The following is a 15471-nucleotide window of genomic DNA, read 5'->3' on the forward strand; positions in this document are numbered from 1 at the left end:
TCTATTGGGATCATGTAGTGTAATGAGTCTCTTTGTCACATTATATGGCTGCCATCACAAAATATAACTCCCACGATTCTCAAGAAATCTATGGGCTTATTTGGCCTTAGCTCTACCCCTGCTGGCCAGAGGAGAAGGGTGCAGTATAAGACCAGTATCTCAGCAGAGGGAGAGAAGAATAAAAGGCAATGTTTCCTTCTCCATATTGCTGTAGCCCAGTACCTGGTTACACAGTTTTATATTTGGAAAATGTTAATTTTAGACCCCTTTCACACTGCCGTGCCCATAGCGCCTGCGGTAAAATGCCGCCATTTTTAGCGGAGTTTTACCGTCAGATTTGCAGCGCATTTCGACCACTAGCGGGCACTTTTTCCCCCCCGCTAGTGGCTGAGAAAGGGTTAAAACTGCCCGCAATAGCGACGTTTTGCCGGCGGTATTGCAGCGCTGCCCCATTGATTTCAATGGGGAGCAGCAGTGGAGGAGCGATAGACACACCACTCCTTCACCGCTCCAAAGAAGCTGTTGGCAGGACTTTTCCTGACATCCTGACAGCGCACCGCTCCGGTGTGAAAGCCCTCAGGCTTGAAGACAATGATGCAGCAGTTTGAGGGTGGATTGCAGCCGCTATTTCTAATGCTATAGCACCTGCAAAACGCCCTCGGTGTGAAAGGGGTCTTAGAGCTGTCACATTTTAATTGACAGTGCAGTTAAAGTGGTTATAAAGATAAAACATTTTTTACTTTAGTGCATTCCTTGCATTAGGTTAAAAATGTTTTAACACTTATTCTGCCCCCCCTCTTGCCCCCAAACATTTCTCTTGATCCAGTGTTGTGCCTCACTGCAGCTCTTCTCTTCCCACTTCCTAGTCTCACAGGAGACTCAGGTAGCAGTGGGAGGCAATGAATGCACACAGCCCAGCTCGGAAGCAGAGCGTACACAGCTTGCAGGAGAGGAGGTGCAGAGAGTACCAATGGGGAACTCCAGAAGCAGAGGTAAGGGGCCACTTTGTGCAATACTATTGCACAGAGTAGGTAAGTATAAACCTCGTTTTTATGTTATCAAAAAAAGGCTTAACAATCACTTAAAAATACAATTTTATATTATTACTTTTAGTTATTGTTGTGAATTTTGTGAGAGCTGGTAGTTTCTTGCCTATACTTCTAAAAATCACAGAACGCGTACAGAAGAGCAAATGTTATTAAAAAGGGAGACATGCCATCCAGTTCACACAGCACATATTGTCCATTTATTAGCACAACGACCATTTCCATTAACAAGGTCACAGCTTTATGACCAGCTGTCTACATATTATCGTCACCACGCTGCATAACCTTTGATCAGGAGGAGGATTTATAGGAGTAGCACACTAATGTTAAAGCATAGTATAACATTATGTTGTTTTACATTGATAACATTAATAGTGGTGTACTTGTCAGTGAGACACATAAATGGAGGTTATTTTAGTGTGCACTGTAAACATATTTGAAAGTAGCAATAATATTATAAGTATATTCTTCAAAATTCCGCACTTTCAGCTGTTACTCATTTTACACCACAGAAATTTTCACATTTAAATCAGATTTTCAAATGTATTGTTTTATTAACTTGTCCAGACCTTTTAAAAGTAAACAAAAGAGATTTTTGCTGCATTATTCACCTTGTCTCTAGTGCTGTCCTTGGCAGAAACTCTGCTCGGTTGCCAGTCCTCTTCCAGTCTGAATAATGGCCAGTGTCATTAAACCTACTTCCTTTGAGCCCAGGTTCTCATGGACACACTCCTGGGCACATGTCACCACATTACCTTGGGCTAACAGCACAATACTACAGAAAGATGTACTGACACCATAATGCCCCCTGCCATCACAAAGTGAACAGGAAGAAGACCCCAAGATGTCATGTGCCAGGAGACCCCAGGAAAGAAGGTATTTACAGGGTGGTCCATATCAAAGAATACAGCTCACTTTCTCCTTGTGCCTACTCTAGCCGTTGGCTGCAGGGCCGGATCTAGCCTATCTGATCTGGGGGTGCAGTAAAAAAAAAAACCAAGGGGAATAATGTCAACACTGTGTGTCAGTCACTGATAGTCTGTTATAGATGTAGTTATCCCTGTTCACTCAACGAGCTTCTGTACCACAAATCATGACCTGGAATTAACATCTGACAGGGAACACTAGTATACATTGGGCTATCATTAGAATGGGATGAATAAACAGAACCTGTGTCCTCTTATATGAGGTGTTCCTATCACACTCCCCCTTTACATCAGGGTCCCATCAGAGTCCTTCTCTACATCATGACCCCTATCAGAAGCCCCTTACATCAATTGTCTGTGTCAAAGTGCCTCTTTACATGAAACGCCCCTATTAGAACCCCCATGTATCAAATGTCCCCATCAGAGTGCCACCTTACTTCAAATGTTCCCATCAGACTGCCTCATGGATCAGTGAAACTACTCCAGGGATGCCAAAGCCCCTGAACTTTTTTTTACTGACAAACATTGAAAATTTACTGACAGAGATAATGTTTTACTTCCAACCTGAAATATTACAGAAACTTATATTACAAATGAAAAAAAAAATGATATTCAAAGTAGAACTATAGGCTAAATGTTTTTCTTTTTTCATTTTGGATAGCGTAAGGGAGGGTTATAACCCCTGTAAGGTTTATTTTTGCCATCTGTGTCAAATTAGGGAGACTTCTCTTCACTTCCTGTCCCATAAGCAAACAGGAAGTGAGAGGGAAACAAAAAAAAGTTTTGCCTTTAGTTATACTTTAAGCCAGGGGTATCCAAAAGCCGGCTGCAATTTTTACTTATTGTTCCTGTTTTTATACACCTACAGTGTTTGCTTCTTATATCAATACATGTCCTACAGGTTTTACCTACGGCCATCTTATTTCTCTTTATTTGAGCCACTTTGCACCACCAATTTTTTGCAACGCTATTGGTTGCCAGTGGAGGATTTGTGTGCAGACACAGCTCAGACTGGAGGACCCTCCCACAGATGTGATGACCAGATCGTGCACTGAAACCAACTGAAGAAAAAGCCCTGGCTGGGTATTAGCCATAGGCAACAAACATCTTACAGCTGGTAAGCATGCACTTCACTTGGTGGTGGGATTTATCCAGCAAAGTCACTTCAACTGTGGATTGATCAAAAAGCTGTCACCAAATATTGCAAACATATTGGACACTGCTGAGGGCATTTTTTTTTTGACATTCATTTAATATCACCAAACATGATTTTGATAACAATTTTTCACAAGAATCTGTTATCCCTATTTAGAATATGAGATCACTATATTAATTTTTGGCCACAATAACATATTCACTGAATATCTTTACGGTTTAGTTTGGAGCCCAACCTTTTTTGATTTCTATTTTGTGTGTATTACACTTTGTGTTGCCGCTATTTAGTTTAGTTTGTTAGTTTTTTTGTCCAGCGCAGTTTTTTCTTTGCCACATAAGGTTCAAATCCAGCACAACGGATTAGATATCTGCCTGCACAGTACAGACAGACAATCTCTTAGCCACCTTACAACAAAGGGATCTAAGTAGAACTTTTCCTTGCTGGAAGTTCCAGAAAAGAGCATCCAAAAAAGTAAGCTGACATTTTTAAATATAAATGGGGACATGTAACGAAGTTAATGTAGATATTAAAGCAATTTGGCTGCAAAAATGTAAACACCCTCTAAAAGGTTGCTATTGATAAAACAAGCTATATTTGATAGAAGGCCTGTGTGCTCGCAAATAACTGGACAATCTTTTAGGTAAACATTTTTCAGCCAAGTAACAATAAATAAAGTTTTTTTAAATAATTACCGAATACCCAATAAGAGAAATTCAATTGTTTTTCCTTATCAAACACAAATGCACACACAAAATCACTCTGCACTTGTTTTCTCCAGTTGCAGGCTTGAATATTTTCCCAGTGGTATTACTCTGCAATACTATTAAAATCCAAAATATCCAGCCATCCATAAATTATGATATAAAACATATTACAAATTGAGTTGCATCCAAAACAAAATGAGCCTCACCACACTCAAATAGAAAATATGTCAAAATGATCAATGTGTGTTTAAAATTTCAATAATAGCGAAAAGAAGCAATTACGGGAGCTGGTTACCTTCCTGATAGGGAGAAATTTGATTGCTTGTCCTGGCTAAGAGGTGCAGACCTCAAAACGTCAACATATTTCTCATACATTGCTGCAGGTAGTTCAGTAAAAATGTTTGTCTTTCACTGAATACTACATTTGTACAAAAAATTATATCACAACATTCTCCTTTTTTCGTGAGCTGAAGGATCTACTTTCCGTGTTTAGCGAGCAATGAACATTTAGAGAATACCAGCCCATTATATAGGTCCATTGAGCTTGAACTCTAGTTTTTTCTTTTTAACACCCTTTATCCAGTTACCAAAATCCTACAGAGCAAGTAATGATAAGGCAGGATCACTTACATTTTTGCATTTTTTTCAATTTCATATAATTTCGCTTCCTTTTCTTATTGATAACCAATGTTTTATTAAACTAATATTTAGAATGATTTAACTAAAACCAACTTTAAAGGCAATCTTTCAAGAAGAACTGGGCTCTTTAACATGCAGTAGTTCTAGGTTTCCTCAAAGGTTATCAATGTTCAGATTAATAATTTTACAATGTAATATTTACCTTTATGTGGGTGAGGCCAGTTTAAATCTGCAGTGGTTAGACACAGGGAAGTACCATGGCTTCCACAACTTAAACAGAAAGTACCAAAAATACTCTATTGCCCCATACCACGAGGGGATTTTCCGTCAGAAAAAACTTGGATGGTTTTTCCGACGTAATTCCGCTCAAGCTTGGTTTGCATACACACGGTCACACAAGTTCGCTGGACTTTCGACCGTCAAGAATGCGGTGACGTACAACACTATGACAAGCCGAGAAATTAAGTTCAATGCTTCCGAGCATGCGTAAAATTGTTTTCGAGCATGCGCGTCGGGATTTGTACAGCCGTTCGGAATTTCTGATCAGAACTTTTTCCGACCGAAAAATTGAGAACCTGCTCTCAATCTTTTGCTGGCTGAAATTCTGACAACAAAAGTCCGATGGAGCATACACACGATCGCATTTTCCGACCAAAAGCTCTCATTGGACTTTTGCTGGCAGAATTTTCGATCATGTGACATAAGACTGTCACTTTGATTTACAGATGAAAAATACATTTTGATGCCTTTTTGAAAAGGTAGAAGAACAAACATACATATATTAATATATCTCTAGGGATGAGATTTCAGTGTGTGTGGCCATGTAGTGTTTTGACCCAAACTTTATGTGTTCACAGTTTGCTGAAAGGGCAAACTAAATGGCCAGTTCACTCACCTGCTGAACCTCCATATGCTCCAGCTGTATCACTGCTGTTGCACCTAAATACATGATTTCCTTCTCTTTGGCTGCCAGAACACATGAAGTTACCTGTATGTTAGTAACCAAAGACGCTGTGCTGGCTGGCCCCCTGCAACCTAGCAACTGATTACATTATTGGTTGCTAGGATGCCGGTGGCCACACAGTTGTTGGTAGTTATGGTAGGACTCTCACACAAAAAAGAAAACCTTGGGGTCTGATGTGTATTTTTAGGGGATACCTTATGCAAAAAAAGCATGGTGCCCCCTAAAATCCATAACAGACCCTTATCTGAGTATGCAGCCTGTTGCAAGGTGTGGGGTGGCCCCATTCAGTTGAATGAGTCACATTCAATGGCCAGTACTATCTGCTGAACAAGATAGTAAGCATATTTTTCTGCTGCAACGCTATGCACATCATTGCAGTAGCTGCATATGTACACCCCTTCCACTGCTTTTGCAGTTTTAGGGGGAGTAGTTGGAGGGGCAGTAAAAATGCCACTCAACCTTGTGTCAAGGGTGATAAATAAAAGTGAGCCTTATTCTCAGAAAAAGCACTTGGAGGGGGCTTCTCAATAAAGCTATAGCAATGTTCCCCAGAACTGTATCCAATTAGTCAGTTTAAAAAAAAAATGAAGTTTCAGATAATAAGGTTATAAAAAATATTTTTTTTCTGCATATATTTTCAAATAAATTTAAAATCCCAACTGCGGTGTGAAGGCACCTCTGTAAGTGCAGTCCCTAACTCAACTCAACCCTAACTCCCAACTATGGGGCATTTATAGTAATGTATAATATGAGAGCAGAACACAGAACACTTAAAGAAGGCTTCTTTAAATGCATTATAAATATTCCTGCCTGCAACTGCAAAATGTTATGATGGTAAGTGTCATGGTGTGGTTTGTTGCCCTATATACACAGCCTATAGCAAATTAAATCTTCATATTCCTGTGCCAGAAGTTTCTGTTTGTGTTCAAACATGAGGCATGCTGCATGGAATTGCACAGATTAATGCATGACCTCTGTCTGTAGTCTGAGAATTAATATTTCATGTGCATAAACTATATAGCCCCCAATCCTTGGGTCGCTCAGTCTAGTGATCTTCAGATGACAGCAAAACAGTAATTAGACCTGAAACAGACATACACAGGCAGAGCAATTAACACATCTCACCATACTGGAAGTGACAAGTTTGTTTCTTTAAATTAACACTTCCACATTGGTGATGTGGCACAGAAGAAATGACAAGGCATGCATTGTGTGCCTAAGAATTCAATTTAAAAAATCACAAAATAGGGGCTTCTAGAGAAGGTGGGTGCTAACTCTTCCTTAATCAGGTGTGGTAAAGAAGACCAGGCACACCATATACAAAAATTGTTTATAAAAATATAAAACTTTATTGGTACATAGAAAATGTATATAAATTCACAAAAATACAAATAAAAAAACAATCCCTTCACCATAACCTTTTCAAATAAAGGCAATGTTGTCTTTAAACACATCAACAGGCCGCACCTCACACAAATCCACTGCAAATATATCAGGCAACCTGATCATGGAAACCCAGATTATAAATACCACGCAAAATGTGTACAGTTGCCACAAGTTAATCAGTGTCCGCCATAGAATGCAAACATTAGGCTGGTCACATAAATATCTTCATTTATAGATTACTTTACATTAAGCAGAAAGAATCCTTTCCCTTATAGGCCATCATTTGCCTAACCTTAGTTGAGCCTCCAAAATGGAATTATACTTGCATCTCTAATAATAGATGGGTAAAAATAAAATAGGTAACTAATATAGACCCCCAACTGGACATCTAGCTTTAAACTATCCATACATTACAGCATCACAGTTGTCCTAAAGCATCATCTAAGTAGGCTGTGTTAGTTTAGGGTATATTCCCCATCCAGCCAGCAAGCATGTACCGATAACAAAATGAGTTGATTGTAAGCTGAGGGCAAGTAAGCAGCTACAGTTCATATAAATGAGAAAGGTAGTTTAGGCAGTAGCCATATATAGGTCAACAAATTACATTTATAACCATAATGCGATTGCCTCACCACCATGTGATGTTCCCTATTCTAGTGGAATATCTACTGGACTGCTCATCGTCCATTAACTGCTAATAACTCAACATAGCTGTGACCAATAAGATCACCAATCTGCTGTATCAGTTCACTGCCCCTGGGGTACCACCCGACTTCCGGGGAACTTAGGCATGGCTAGCGTGACACTGGACATCAGAACCTTGTAACGTTGACACTTTTTACCAGACAACACTGTATGGCCCAAAACAAGAAGTTGCATGTCCCTAGAGACAAGCTAGGTGAATAAATTTGTGGACATAGAGGAATTGATAAGTTATGACACTACAAACTACAGCCACAACATGTGAGGCCATCATTACAAGGTAAGGCAAACAAACACAGGGAATATAACCACACTAATACCTACTTTAAACAACAAAAATATTTGAACGTGTAAAATGCCCTCAAAGCGTTACTAAACCCACACTATTAAAATCAATCTGTGGGTTACATTGTGTAAAAAGACTGTTTGATCCTGTCTTCTCTGACCTACCCTTTCTTCCACAGTCCACAATCCATTCCCTGCAGAGCCTTGTGGGAACTCTGTATATGCTCAGTTTGGTGTGTTTAGCTAGAGAGTTTTTTCTTTTTTTTGGGGGGGGGGGGGGGGGTGAGTGCATGTGATCGGTTCAAGGCCTATCAGCACTGTCCAGACAGAGGTTCAAGGGTCATGCAGCCTCATAGGACAGTCTGAGGATAGTGAAAACTCCTTCTACAAGATTTAACCAGTGCTCGGCCAGACACTGATAGAAGTCACAAGACTGCTATATACTGCTGATGAGAAAACAAATTTACTAAAATAATTGCATTTCTATGTTCTGTGTACCGAGGGTGACGAGATATACTAAGACCAGGGTCCTGGGCTTAGTAACACTTTAAGGCTTCAGTACAGCATACACCAGAAGCCTATCATTGCTCAATGGCATCTTATAACCCCAGTACACTTCACCATATCAGGCAAAGCAACAATGCCCCTGCGTAGGTCATTTTAAAACTAGCAAACAGAGGCTAAGATGCAAAGCTATAAAGTATGATGGGAGCGTTTGTATTGCTCTGTGTGCCCCTGCCCATTTGTACCTTTCCCCTTTTTGCTAATTTTAACTGATCTGATTATTTTTTTTTTGTAAAATCTTTATTTTGAGATATTTTGACATTGAAACACACTTAAATATACATTAGACAGGTGTGTCAGGACCAAACAAAGAACAAATAAACTGTAGGAAACAATGACACCCATAAGAACTGACCCAGTGGTCAAGAGTTGGCGGCTCAAACCAGACACACGAATTAGGCAAACGGGTGGAGATGAACATCTGGAGAGTCTTCTAGCTCATACACGGCAATTCCGGCCTCCGTGGGTTAGGGCCCCGCTCTAAGGTGCCTCTGAGCGGAAAGGAGAGGACGGGCCGGTGCCCAGTCCCCCACCTCCCGCCATACAAAAGGCCGGGGAGGCATAGGACCACCCCCAGCGGCCGCCCAGGAGAGGGGGGCACAATCACCTCCTGCAACCTCTCCCAAGCGTCCCCCGGGGGTAGAACAGGCCCACAGAAACCCCCCCACCCAGGAGGGACGTCCCAACATGGACCCCTCCGGACAGAGGGATTCCCCCCATCAGCCAGAGTGGCCGCAGGGCCAGCCAGCCCACAAGAAGCCTAACGCACCACCACAGCTCAATACCACGTAGGTCAATAAAAGACAACATCTTATAGTGTGGAATACAGAGAAAGAAGGTAAAAAAGAACAGTAGGAAGGGTGAGAGAGAGACAAGAAGGGGTAGAGAGGGGATTGGGAAATAGGGTAAGGGAGGAGGGTGGAGCCTACTTGACATCCCTGCGAAGTGCAGCGGTCCAGCACCAGGCGAGTCTCAGCAGCAAAGTCGTCTCTCCGTCCATGGGGCAAGAAGGTGAAAAACATCCACTAGGTGGGAACATCATTGCTTGTGCGGGATCTCAAAGAGGGTTCCGCTAGCTCCAGTAGAGCCAAGTCCAGACTGGAGGTAGCGTATATAGTTTCGGACATGTAGACTGTCCATGATTGCCATATGCTGTCACACTTAGCCCGTGTACCCCTACAGGTTGCCACCCAATAATCCACTTCTCTGATGTCATTCACTTTTTTGACCCAGTCCTCCACTGTGGGAGTCCTAGTCTGTTTCCAGTAAATCGGTATAAGACGTCTGGCCGCGTTCAACAGATGCGGCAGAGGGCTCTTTTTGTATCTACCAATCGGGAGCGGAGGAATGTGCAAAAGATAGTTGGCCGGAGACAGTGGCACATCAAGATGCAAAACTGCCTCTATGCGGGATCGGATGTCCTCCCAGAATGGCTTGATTCGTGGGCAATCCCACCAAATATGAAGGAGGGTGCCCAATTGGCCACATTCCCGCCAGCACCGGTCCGATACCGAAGGGTAGATACGTGCTAAGTCTGCCGGCACTCTGTACCAGCGAGACAGTACTTTAAAATTAGTTTCTTGGGTTTTGGACTCCATGGAGCTAGCGTGCGTGAGTTTGTAGAGGTGGGACAGTTGGGCCGCGGAAAAGTCAAGTTGTAGCTCCCTCTCCCAGACCCGTATGTATGTCGGTCTAGCGACCTCGGTAATACAGCCCAGCAAGTGATATAATTCGGAGATCAGGTGGGGAGTGGGTTCATCTGCTACAAAAAGACGCTCAAATGGTGTAAGGAGCGCTTCGTCCCTGATTAAGTGGCCATGGGCCTCAAAAAAGTGGTGCAATTGCCTGTATCGCCAAAAATTCATGGCTGTCTGCGCCTGCCCGGTCTGCAGGGATTCATAGCTGACCATTTGGCCACCGCTGAGAAACTGTCCACAACTGGCATTCCCGTCAGCCGCCCATGGGCCAAAAAAGGCCCTCCGCTCCCCTGGCGGGAACCATAGGAACCCTCCCAGCGGGGCAAGCAGAGAAACAGGGGGGGATAGGCCCAGAGTCTTGTTCAGTTTGTCCCAAATCAAAAGAGACTGTACAGTGAGCGGGGAGACATCCACCGATAACCCCCTATATTCCGGGGACAACCAGGGCGCATAAGCCAAATCTCTCCCAGCTAACCATTTTTCCAGAGAGACCCACACTTTCGACTTAGTATGAAATTTCCAATTAAGTATCCTCTGTAGAACAATAGCCCTGTGGTACCTCTGGACATCCGGAACCCCCAGACCCCCTGTCAGCTTCGAGCGTTTCAACAAGGCCATGGCTATTCTAGGTTTCTTTGTGTTCCACACAAATGTCGACAGAATGCTATTCAATTGGGTAAAAAACTGTTTAGGGAGGGAGATGGGTATCATTTGTAAAAAGAATAATACTCGGGGCAGGATATTCATTTTAATAATATTAATGCGGCCGAACCACGTAAAAGCGGTTTTGGTCCACTGCAACAAATCCGCCTTGATCGCATGTAATAAGGGGGGGAAATTAGCGGCATATAAGGCATCAAAGCGGTTGGTCAACTGGATGCCCAGGTATTTAATAGAAGACGTGGCCCAGGTAAAGGGGAATGCTAATTGCAGGTGGTCCGCTTGAGGCGGGGCGAGGTGAATAGGCAAAATCTCCGATTTGGAAAGGTTTATCTTGAAATTGGATAACTCACCAAAAGTCCTCAGCTCCTTCAACAGAACCGGCAACGAGATCAGGGGCTCAGAGAGATAAAAGAGCACATCGTCCGCATACGCCGACAACTGATCTGATTATTGATCATTGTTATTTTGTTGCATTTGATGCAGAAATATGCAGGGAGGTTTTCAGCTTCATTGGGTGACTTTGTGCTGCTGGTGTGTTGCTGTATTTTTAAGGAATGTGAAAGGGAACTGAGAAATGACCCTGACTGTTATAAGATGTCCCTCAATAAATAGATTAAAAAAAATTGAAGTATATTATGATTTTAGCCCTTGGGACCAAAGAAGAGAACTCCTTTAATTTGGCACATTAATAAAAGAGATTTTCTTAAAAATGCTGTCAGCACACTGTGTTTAATTTAGCTTAACAACAGGACCAAATAGCATCTTGACCTTGTGCCTGGTCTGCAGAATAAATTCCTGAGAGACCAGTGGTAATGCTAATGCAAATAGTTATTGTGTAACCTTTTTATGACATAAAAACAGAAAGAGTTTGCATTCAAATTGTCATTTCACTGTTTACTGTGAAATGACCCTGTATACAGTGCTCTGTGGGGAATAAATTGGGAAATTTTGAATATCAGTCAAGGTAAAGGCCTAATAGTTATGGTCTTGTTCCCCACAGCTCCTCCAACCTTGAGTTAAAGAGGAGCTCCAGGCTCTTTCAGAAAATAAAAAAGTCAGCAGCTACAAATACTGTAGCTGCTGACTTTTAATATTAGGACACTTACCTGTCCACTAATCTAGCTGTGTCCTCACTGTGAATGGCCAGGCAGAGGGGGGGCCGAACTGATTTTGCCACTGTGAACTCACCCTGAAGTGGGAGCAGGTACCAGCTCCCCCCAAAAAGGTGCCATATATGGCAGCGGAGGGGGGAGGAAGCAGACAATCAGAGCTTCCCCTTTTGAGTGGAGCTCTGCTTTATTAAACAAGTATGTGTGGACATGTGGAAGGAATAGTTTGTTATGTGGGAACAAGTAAGAGAGATTGCGGATCATTTTGCTCCAAGTGAGATTGTTATGGCTAAGCAATGGTAAGGCCATGAAAGAATAAGATAGAGAAGTGGCCCTATGGGATTGTCCCCCCCCCATCTCTTATTTGTTTTATAAATAAATTATATTCTTTATAGAGACGATCAGTAGGTAAATACCTCTCTAAAGCTGCTTTGCTGTTTTTTTATTTGGTTGGTATAAGATACTTTGTGGGTTGGTAAGCTGTTATTTGGTTAGTATAACATATTGCGGCTTGGGTCTTAGTGGCTAAGCTTGTTGTCCTTTTAATGGTTAACAGTGGTTCTGTTTGGTATTAAAAGTTAAAGTTCATGTCATAATTAAAATAGATTTAAATGCAATAAAGAGGACCGCAGCCTAAATTTTTCCGCAATCCTTATTGTGTGTTTTCTTCATAATTTAGGTATGTCGTTATGGTGCGATGGGTGTACAATACCAACTAATACCAACTTTATTAAGCGCCTCCTCCAATGTGAATTCAGAAGGATATTTAATTCTCTGGCCACCCTACCTCCTGGTCTCAATGAGGCATTCAATTTCAGGTCCTTTCTTCCTGGCTTTGTTTCAGGGTTGAATTTGTAATGCCCTATCTTCTTCTCTTTCCCTGCTGTTCCCTTTGATCTCTCTGAAATATTATTTCTATGTACCATCTTGAGCCATGCTTTCATCACTAGTTATACATCGGTCCAATTCTAGATGACGACATATGAGGACCATACCATCAAAATTTTAACAGGGCAATCTACAACCAACCTTCTGTTAACATACCTTTTTCTCTTCTCTTATGCCCTGTACACACGGTCGGAAATTCCGATGTAAAAGTTCAGATCAAATTATGTTGTTGGAAAATCCGATCATGTGTGGGCTCTATCTGACTTTTTCCATCGGAAATTCCGACGTAAAAAATTTGAGAGCAGGATCTAAAATTTTCCGACAAAAAAATCCGATTGGACTTTCTCCGATCGTTTGTAGAGAATTCCGACTGAAAAAGTGCCACGCATGCGCAGATCAAATTATGAGACCAAAGCTATTGGCTACTAGCCTCTACGTAATCCCGTCGTACGCAATGAACATCACCACATTCCGAACGATCGGATTTTCCGACAACTTTGTCCGACCGTGTGTATGCAAGACCAGTTTCGGAAAAAATCTGACGGATTTTGTGGTCGGAATGTCCGACCGTGTGTACAAGGCATTATTCTTTCTGATCATGTAAATTGTATAGTTATAGTTATACTACATGTCTATGAGAATATGTATCATCATTGATATATGGAGCTATGGTTATCAATTTTAATGCAACGAGTATGTTTTGACTATTTGAATAAACTATATACATGTTGTTAATCGCTGCCATTTATACATTTCTGTATATTTTTTATTTATTTATGTTTATTTTTATTATTAACCTTTTTCCTTTTTTCCCCCTTGTTTATTGTATTTCTGTGTTGAATTATTTTGTTTTTGCTGTCGTGTACACGTTGGCTGCCATCACTCTACTTAGTCACTAGATGGCGCTCCATGCGCGTTCGGTTCGTGCCGTGCCTTGCGCATGCTAGGTGGGTGGGCTCCTCCTATACAATGGGTTGTGGAGGTCCCTGCAATCCCCACCTATACCTTTGTGCAGTATCGAGCTCTTGTATGTCCCCCATTAGATGCAATGTATTGCACTGATGGGGACTTCCTCTTCCGCCAGTGACGCGTGACGTCATCACACCCCCCGGGGCGTAGCTACGCCACCTGCCCCTGCCTAAGGGAGACACTTTGAGTTCCTATTTCAGCTGCTTTTCATTGCAGCTGATTACATGGAACTACCAGCGACCCAGTACTAGTTTGCCTAAAGCCTGATTGGCTTTCCACACAGCCTCACACTATTTAAGGTGCACGCTAACACCCAGCGTTCTCTCACTCCATCTCCAGTGAAAGATAATGTTTACTATATTTCTGACTAAGCAATTCAGGGCATGGCGTGCCTGCTTTGCTGAGTGACTATAGCTTGATGTTTTACTAACATCATAAAATTATATTTAATTGCTATAACTAAATCTGGGGGTCTTTCTTTTATGACTTTTCAGATAAATGTTTCTTGCTGGGTATATACCAGGGAGTCTCTTGCATACGGTATGTGAAGCACTTGGCTGCCCCCTATCTGTGCAGCTGCATGTCTGCAGGTCCTTGCTTGAGTCTTTCCAGCCAACGTGGCGCATATGCAATTGTCTTAATGTTTTTTCCATGTTGTTCCTATAAAATCTATATGTAAGTACCTTGACTTAAAATAATACATAAAACATTTATATGATGTTAACTCTTTTCACATATTACTGCACACATATTATGTATCATATTTGAGTTGCAGACAAAGATAAAGTCACCCCAAGTAAATCACCCCTGATGAAGGAAAATGTGTACCAATAAAGATTTCCAAAACATGTCGGGATGCATGCTACAAAGCTCCATGGACTGACCTCAGTTTTACTTTCGCAGTACCTTGATTATTAGCTTTGGGTTTGATATATTTTGATATGTATGCATATTCATGTATCATGAATTCCATTGGTGTCATTTGTCAATTTTTAATGACTGTTGTCTTATGGCAATACCTACCATTTTGTATTTAGCACAGAGTTGCCTTTTACATATTTCTATATCTCTATACTTTTCTCTGCCTAAAAAGTCCAAGGGGGCAGTTCTCTATGCACTAGCTGAATGTTCTTCAGGTATACAAGATCAAGAGAGTCGTCTGGAAACCCACATTTTCAGTAAATGCATTTGGCTGGTTTTATTGAGGGGTATACCATACGTTAATCAGCCTATTTTCATAAATAGTTAAAGTGTCATATATATACATTTAATAAACCTGAATTCTATTTTCACCCTACAAGGCAGTGGTCTGTGTTCATCTACAACACTGATACACTCAAGTAACCTGTTCTTCAAATAAGCATGGCTATATGTGTGCCATAGTTGAGAACTAAGTTTTGAGTTAGTGCCACACATTACAGAGGTGCCATGATGGGTCAGTGTGGCTTTAAATATATTTTCAAATGTACAGTATCTAACAAAAGTGAGTACACCCCTGACATTTGTGTAAATACTTAATTGTTTCTTTTCATGTGACAACACTGAAGAAATGACACTTTGCTACAATGTAAAGTAGTGAGTGTACAGCTTGTATAACAGTGTAAATTTGCTGTCCCCTCAAAATAACTTAACACACAGCCATTCATGTCTAAACTGCTGGCAACAAAAGGGAGTACACCCCTAAGTGAAAATGTCCAAATTGGCCCCAAAGTGTCAATATTTTGTGTGGCCACCATTATTTTCCAGCACTGCCTTAACCCTCTTGGGCATGGA

At 41.5% G+C, this 15471-nt stretch overlaps 1 long non-coding RNA gene across 1 annotated transcript; it reads left to right on the forward strand.

Annotated features, from left to right (window-relative positions):
- The first annotated feature begins 910 nt into the window (after nt 1-910).
- On the forward strand, nt 911-14998 carry LOC143963568 (uncharacterized). Its single transcript, XR_013271002.1, has 3 exons — nt 911-992; nt 2874-3089; nt 12521-14998. It is a non-coding gene; the product is annotated as an uncharacterized LOC143963568 (long non-coding RNA).
- Nucleotides 14999-15471: the final 473 nt, after the last annotated feature.

The sequence above is a fragment of the Lithobates pipiens genome, unplaced genomic scaffold, assembly GCF_037356315.1.
Source record: "Lithobates pipiens isolate NorthernLeopardFrog02 unplaced genomic scaffold, aLitPip1_a1.2 Scaffold_8, whole genome shotgun sequence".
Classification (NCBI taxonomy): Eukaryota; Metazoa; Chordata; class Amphibia; order Anura; family Ranidae; genus Lithobates; species Lithobates pipiens.